General features: G+C 40.5%; 1 long non-coding RNA gene across 1 annotated transcript; it reads left to right on the top strand.

The window, feature by feature from the left end:
* Window positions 1-4,791: 4,791 nt before the first annotated feature.
* LOC142101647 (uncharacterized) lies at window positions 4,792-6,627 on the top strand. Its single transcript, XR_012679093.1, has 3 exons — window positions 4,792-6,277; window positions 6,380-6,455; window positions 6,558-6,627. It is a non-coding gene; the product is annotated as an uncharacterized LOC142101647 (long non-coding RNA).
* Window positions 6,628-7,393: the final 766 nt, after the last annotated feature.

The following is a 7,393-nucleotide window of genomic DNA, read 5'->3' as shown; positions in this document are numbered from 1 at the left end:
ACCAGTCCTCAAGGGCCATATAACAGTTCATGTTTTTAGGATTTCTGTCTGTAGAAACAGCTGGGATAATTACTGACCCAGCCAAATAGATTAACTCAGCTGTGCATGATTAAAGAAATCCTAAAAACATGAACGGTTATATGGCCCTTGAGGACTGGTTTGCCCACCCCTGCTCTAGGGGGACTAGGCATAGTAAGTAAATCTTACACCATATAGTGTCAGTTTTTCCCTTGTGGTAACTTGGATTTGATGCAGTCATCAGAAGGTGTTTGAAATGGAGCATAGATGTGTAGTAGGGTAATGGCTTTTCAAAGTAGAACTGTACAAATGTTTGGGGAGTGCTTTGCCTACCTGTCATTTGGATTGTAATATCTGTCTTTGATTTGGTGCATGCAATTTTTGGACTCCACGTCAAGTTGTGCACAGTTAACATTAGCCCTCTTGGTAGTGCTTTCCTTTAAAAACCACAGTGCCTGTTGGTCACAGGATGGCCATGCAGACATGGCATATTCCTTGCCTATTAGATATTTAGGCACACAAAACTCTGCTTATTGATTGGATATAATTATAAACACACATTTGTGTAAACCACTATGTTTTGGGTGGGGTTTTAAATCTCACTACAGATTGTGTACCAGTGTTCAGTACTTACTGCTTGCCATTCTGGAGGATGGTCACTATGCTGCGTGAGGAGAATGAAATTGTGGCCTCAGAGTGCTATTATGTGTCACACTTTGAAAGTATTTGAGCTAACTTACATGTAGACCCATGTTAAAGCAGGCATTGGTCTTACTCTACACAAAATAGGCCCAACATATGAATTACACACACACACACACACACACACACACCTTGCAGATATTCGCAACATGATTGTGTTTTAAGGCTAGCTTTTTTTCAAGCCCCATTAGGAATATGAATGCTAGTGCAAATTACTGATCGAATTCTTACACCCCAATCCAATATGAACATTTGAGTTCACATCCAAAATACTTGTACCCCAGATTTTGAAGGCCACAAAATACACAATATGACAGGTGTGTGCAAGCCAACAACCTGTGTTTTCACACACATTTTACTAGGCTTCCAAGTGTGTATATGTGTGTTGCTGCAATCCTTTGCAGCAACACATATATTGCATGACTGGACCAATACACAATATAGTTGATGTGTAACATATGACAAATAGCGTATGAAGCTGCCCAACAGTGCTGTCCAAAAGGGAAATTCAAAGTTATGTGGAGATCAACTCCAGCAGATGCTGAACTTGCATCTGACACAAAGACCTTGGCCTTGAAAATGTGGACTTTGTGTGTAGCATTTGTCTGTGGCCACGATTCCAAACCAAGTTGCGTTTGTGTCGTAAGTGTATTTTGGGCCTGTGGGCTTCAACAGGTCCTAGCCTAGGAAGTGTTGTGGCCAATGCCATCAACATTTAAGAAAGACACTTTTACAGAGATGTTTGGCAAATCTCTATAAGTTCACAAAACATGTTGAACATGCACAATACCACATCCTAACACGTGGTACAACCAAAAAGACTATACTAAATACACAAATATCTTTAAAGGTAAAAACCACTACATATAGTGTGATTTCAGGGGAAGGGCAGTATGTGGCTAAGAGCCAAAAAACCAAACATGCCATCAATATATTGGACAAGTAGACATGTGCCTAAACGTGCCCCAAAGGACTATGTATGGATTCTTGTGTATGACAATACAAAGAACAGCAGTGTAGTAGTCAGCAGATAATTGATTGGGACTGTTTGATGACACTATTGCATGGTCAGATTTATTGTTAACAAACATGAATCTATAGATGCAGCAGAATACATAGCAAATAAGACAGTGGTCAGTGTGCAAAAGTTACTTGCATCAAGAGTAGACAATCTGGCCAAAGTCAAGAAGCAAATAAGCAGCCTAGGAGCATTGGAGAAATACTTAAACATGTAGTGACACACGAACTGCAGAACTCCAAAAGGCACACCAGCTTGGGCGGTTGAATGTAAAACAAAAAATTACTTCAGCAAGATTAGCTCACATACAGAATTAAAGAATGTACTTTTATGCCTTGGTGCACATTAAGGTGTCTCCCCTGTAATGTCTTGTAGGGTTCAACACAGTACTCTCTGTAATACTGCCTTGTGGGTTTTACCTATAGCTTGATTTAGCAGTGTGGTTTGTGTCATTTTTGCCTTGAAAGTCCCCCCACAAAAAAAAGTTACACAATTTTCAAATTGGCTGTTGTCCACAAGCCAGAGCACCAAATTAACCTCACAAATGTACTGTTTTTGTGACACTAAAATTTAATGCAGCACCAACACTTTACTATTACATATTATTCCAAACACTGTAGATACTTTCATTCGTCCACTGCCTACACCATGGGCACATCCTCCCAAATGTTGTGACATCTGGTGTTCCATATTAAACTATAACATTTGTAAACAAATTAATCCTTGTCAGACCTCAATAGAAAGTGATATTGGAAGGGAGAATTTGCCACAGGTGGCTATAGTACAGGAGTAGTTACATAGGTAGCAAGTGACCCAGAAGAGACCTGTGTCTAGATGGACAATGGAGTGAAGGATGTGTAGGGTGTTATTTAGTGTCCAAAGCAGCAGAGAGTTACAATTGAATGAGTATCTCAAAAACATTCTAAATAATATTTTTTGGGAACACAAATACTGTACGCAAATGAAACATAAATAAAACTAATTTAACAACTCCTTTGTAAACTAAAATTTCAAAAGACATGCATGTTGGTTTCCTCGCATTGCTTAGAAGTGTTGCAAGGCAGCTTATGCAGGAACCCATAATGCCTGTCTTGTTTCTGTTTCAAATATCAGATAAAAAGCAAACACCTTGGGCCAATTTCAAGCTACAAATTAGTTGCCTGTGTTCTTTGTACACACCTGTACTTTCAAGCATTCAAATCTACAATATGTTATATTAACCATACTTGCCAACTCTCCCGGAATGTCCGGGAGACTCCCGCATTTTGTGAGAGTCTCCCGGACTCCCGGGCGAGTGTGGCAATCTCCCGAATTCTGCCCACTTCACTAGGAAGTGCCCCACTTCCTAGTGAAGTGGGCAGAATTAGATCCCAAACGCCGCGATTCCCGGTGAATCGCGGCGTTTGGCCCCGCCCCCGCTGTCAAATGACGCAATTTGCGTCATGACGTCCCAGGGGGCGGGGCCGAAATGACGCGATTTCGGCCACCCCGCCCCTTCACGCCCCCCTCCACTGGCTGGCTCCCGGAAGGGAGCTGAAGAAAGTAGGTAAGTATGATATTAACTGTAACACAAGTCCACAAATGTCATAAAAGGAATAACATAACTAGATACTTACAAGCTGCAAAAGGCTAAACCTCCATGTGTGGTTCCTGCAGCATGAAATGAACATTGCAATCCATCTTGATTAATGATTCTTTTCAGCTGAGCCAGACATGTTCCAGCTAAGGCCTGTTAGTACATAAAGGAAAGCCTTAAATTAGGCCAAAATCAAACCAAACTCTACCAAACAATCCTTATCATTATTGTTCAAACTGCTATGGCTATAAAAGGGACATCTGATAAGCTCACCAGGCCCAGAGACAGCCCTTCCAGCAGCATTTCAATTTAGCAGAAAGCAAAGGTACACTTTTGATTCCGTCCAAAGTATCTGGTCCAAACATTTGTATATGTTTATAAAAATGAAACAGGTCTTTACCATGGTTGCCAACTCTCCCGGAACGTCCGGGAGACTCCCGGAATACTGGGAAATCTCCCGGACTCCCGAGAGAGTACTCTAAAATCCCGAATTTCTATGGAGAGCGCCGCGGAGTCCTGAATCCAAACTGCGCATGCGCATATGACGGTAACGGCGTGATGACGTCATCGGCGTGATGACGCGCGCGCGTGCCCTCTTCCCCAAAACACCATCGCGGAGCACGGAGCTCCCACGCCCATGCCCTCTGGAGACAATATATGCTGGAGTGGAGAGTGGAGACCGGAAACCAAGTGAGGACTCTAAGGCATACAAACAGGCAATTAGAGAGTTTGCAGAGAAATATTTATTAAAGTTTTATAGTGCTTCAAACTGAGTTACCTGCCACCATATACGGAGGGGCCTTTATTTCAGTGAGGGGAGAGAGAGGGGGGACCTTTATTACAGAGAGGGGGGGAGAGAGAGGGGCCTTTATTATAGATAGAGGAGAGTGAGGGCCCTTTATTAAAGAGATTGGGGCCTGTCTTACAGAGAGGGAGGGTTTTTATTACAGAGGGGAGAGAAAGGGGGGCTTTTATTACAGAAAGTGGAGAGAGGGGCCTTTATTATAGATAGGGAAGAGAGGAGGGGGCCTTTATTATACAGAGGAGAGAGAGAGAGAGGAGCCTTTATTTCAGAGGGGGGAGAGAGAGAGGGGCCTTTATTACAGAGGGGGGGGAGAGAGGCGGGCATTTATTGCAAAAATCAGAGAGAGAAATAGAGATTGGCCTTTATTACAGAGTGGTGGTAGAGAATAATACAGTAGGGCAATGTATCCATGATTGTGATAGACATTAAACTATCCTATATATGGAGAAAAACTAAAGGATCAGATAGGGTCTGAGGTTAATGAGACTAAAACTGTGCAGAGTAGATGGGCCGTGTGGTTATTATCTGCCATCATATTATATTTGCGTCTGTCTATAGAACGATATTTCAGTGTAATAAATAAACACCTTTTTCAGTCTCATAAATATTGCTGTAATTTTAAGTCTGCCAATTGCAATACAATTTTGTTCTGTTTGCCAAATCTTATAAAGGACTTTTCTCAATTTACTTCAATGTAGTTATAATTTTTACTATTTACATTATATAAATTGCAACAGAAAGACCATAGGAATGCATCGCCAATTGAAATTAATTGAAAAATGCCCCATTGAATAAATGAAATCATTTAAAACAAATTAAAGGGGAGAGTGTCACTATGTTGGTTACTCACAGGAGAGAACAACTTGGCTGGGGTAGCTACAAAAGCACACCATGGGGTATATTTACTAAATGGCTGGTTTGGAAAATTGGAGTTGTTGCCTATAGCAACCAATCATATTCTAGTTATCATTTATTTAGTACACTTTGAAAAATGACAGCTAGAATCTAAATGGTTGCTATAGGCAACATCTCCACTTTTTCAAACCCGCAGCTTAGTAAATCTAGCCTCATGTCTGGCTAATCTACTTTACTCCAGGGGGCACAGCTGAAGTTGATGAGCTGAAGAAGGTAAAATTCTGAGTGACTGAGCCGAAAGCCTAAATGTCACAAAGTATAAAGCATGAGACTGCAAATGCTTCAGGAAATGCAATTTTATAAATTTCAGAGCAGTGGAGAGTTAACCGAGGAGACTGCAAAGATAATCGTCCTGAGTCATACGGAAATTAGTTTACTATTTTGCACATATGTTAAATACTGGCTGTTTTTTCATGTAGCACACAAATACTTGATTGCTCTCTTTATACACTGAAATTTAAATTTGATCTAGAACATGCCCTACCGCAACTATAAATCTGTCCCCATATTTTCAATTTACCTCCTCCTCCAATGCAACATGGTTTTGCCCAGGTGAAAAGTTACTCCTTTTAATGCTTTACTCTCCTTAATGACTCAGCCGGACATTGCTGTGATGACCGGTGGCACATGACAGTCAATTGAATCTCACCCTGAGACTATGATTAAGAAAACCTGCAGAGAAAGTCAATACTCATTCAGTAATTCAGTATTACAATAGTTTGTGTATGTTGCATACTTGCCCTCTTTATATTTCTATTATGGCCCCCGTTGTGAAATAACGCAGTTGCCTCATTTCGTTTTGGGTTAGTGGGCACAATATGACGCGATTCTGTGGGCAGGATGCAGTAGAACAGGCTGCAGATCTTTTTTTCATTTAAGCAAACCTCACTAGGGATAATTAAATTAATATATATATGTAGAGCCGTAGGTGATATGGAGACACAGGTTTTTTGGACTTATAACCCCCTTCTCCAGTCATATCTATTTTTTCAAAACATCCCTAAGCCTAAATAATTACTAAGTAGTCCCCCGCCTTGCTTACCACTGACCCTGGCTGTGGCACCCCTGTGAGATTGCTGATGCACCCCATGTCAGTGTGTAACCGGTGAGTGATGTATAATTTTTTGCTCTGTTCTGAAATATAATATTTGTGCCACTCCTTTATAGATTCTGCATTTGCACTTGGACAGCATTCTGCGTCAGATATCAGTACATCTGGGCCTTACCTCCCAACCAGGAGAAGGTAAGAGTTAAATTTTTATTTTGCACATACACAATTTGCTTTAAGTGATGTATAATTTTTTGCTCTGTTCTGAAATATAATATTTGTCCCACTCCTTTATAGATTCTGCATTTGCACTTGGACAGCATTCTGCATCAGATATCAGTACATCTGGGCCTTACCTGCCAACCAGGAGAAGGTAAGAGTTACATTTTTATTTTGCACATACACAATTTGCTTTAAGTGATGTATAATTTTTTGCTCTGTTCTGAAATATAATATTTGTGCCACTCCTTTATAGATTCTGCATTTGCACTTGGACAGCATTCTGCGTCAGATATCAGTACATCTGGGCCTTGCCTCCCAACCAGGAGAAGGTAAGAGTTAACATTTTTATTTTGCACATACACAATTTGCTTTGTAAGCTGTTCCAATGGTGGAAGACACTTTAGTCTAGGGGTTGGCAACCCTTGGCGTTCAGCGCCCTGCATTGTAGCACATTGAGCGGCTATCAATGCAGCACATCTCCAAAACACTGAACTGTTGCACATTTTCTGTGTTATATGACCTGGGGGCATTACTGTGGAATAATATGAACATGATGTACAACTATATGGTATGTTATGAATTGTGGCAACAACTATTTGCCATAATAATAACTTGGATTCTACTATGAGGCATGATTTGTGGGCACAACTGAGGCATAATATGATTTGTGAACACAACTGTGAGGCATATACCCTGAATTGGGGGCACTGCTCTGTGGCATAACTGGTGGCACTACTGTGTGGCATAATATGAATTTAATTAAAATATTATGTGTTCTTGATTGTAGTAGATACTTTATAAAGTACAGGCAATAAGCTTATTCTCAAAGTTTTTCCATATCCATATGAAGCTTAACCTCCACATTTCCCCGAATACCAAAACACTAATTTATCTACTTTTACGTATTTTGCAGAAGACTAACTGTAAATAAATTAAAAATCAAAGGGACGGATCTGTTCCCTAAGAATATATAGCAAATTGGATATTTGAAAAAAACTTCAGAATGGATATTCGGAATTACTTTGGCAAACCAGGTGTAAAGCAATCACAACCCCTTGTACCCCAACCAAGTGCGGAAAGTGAAACTAT

This window comes from Mixophyes fleayi, chromosome 9 (assembly GCF_038048845.1).
Source record: "Mixophyes fleayi isolate aMixFle1 chromosome 9, aMixFle1.hap1, whole genome shotgun sequence".
Classification (NCBI taxonomy): Eukaryota; Metazoa; Chordata; class Amphibia; order Anura; family Limnodynastidae; genus Mixophyes; species Mixophyes fleayi.
Note: the sequence above shows the minus strand (reverse complement) of the source record. Positions and strands in the feature narration are given on the sequence as shown.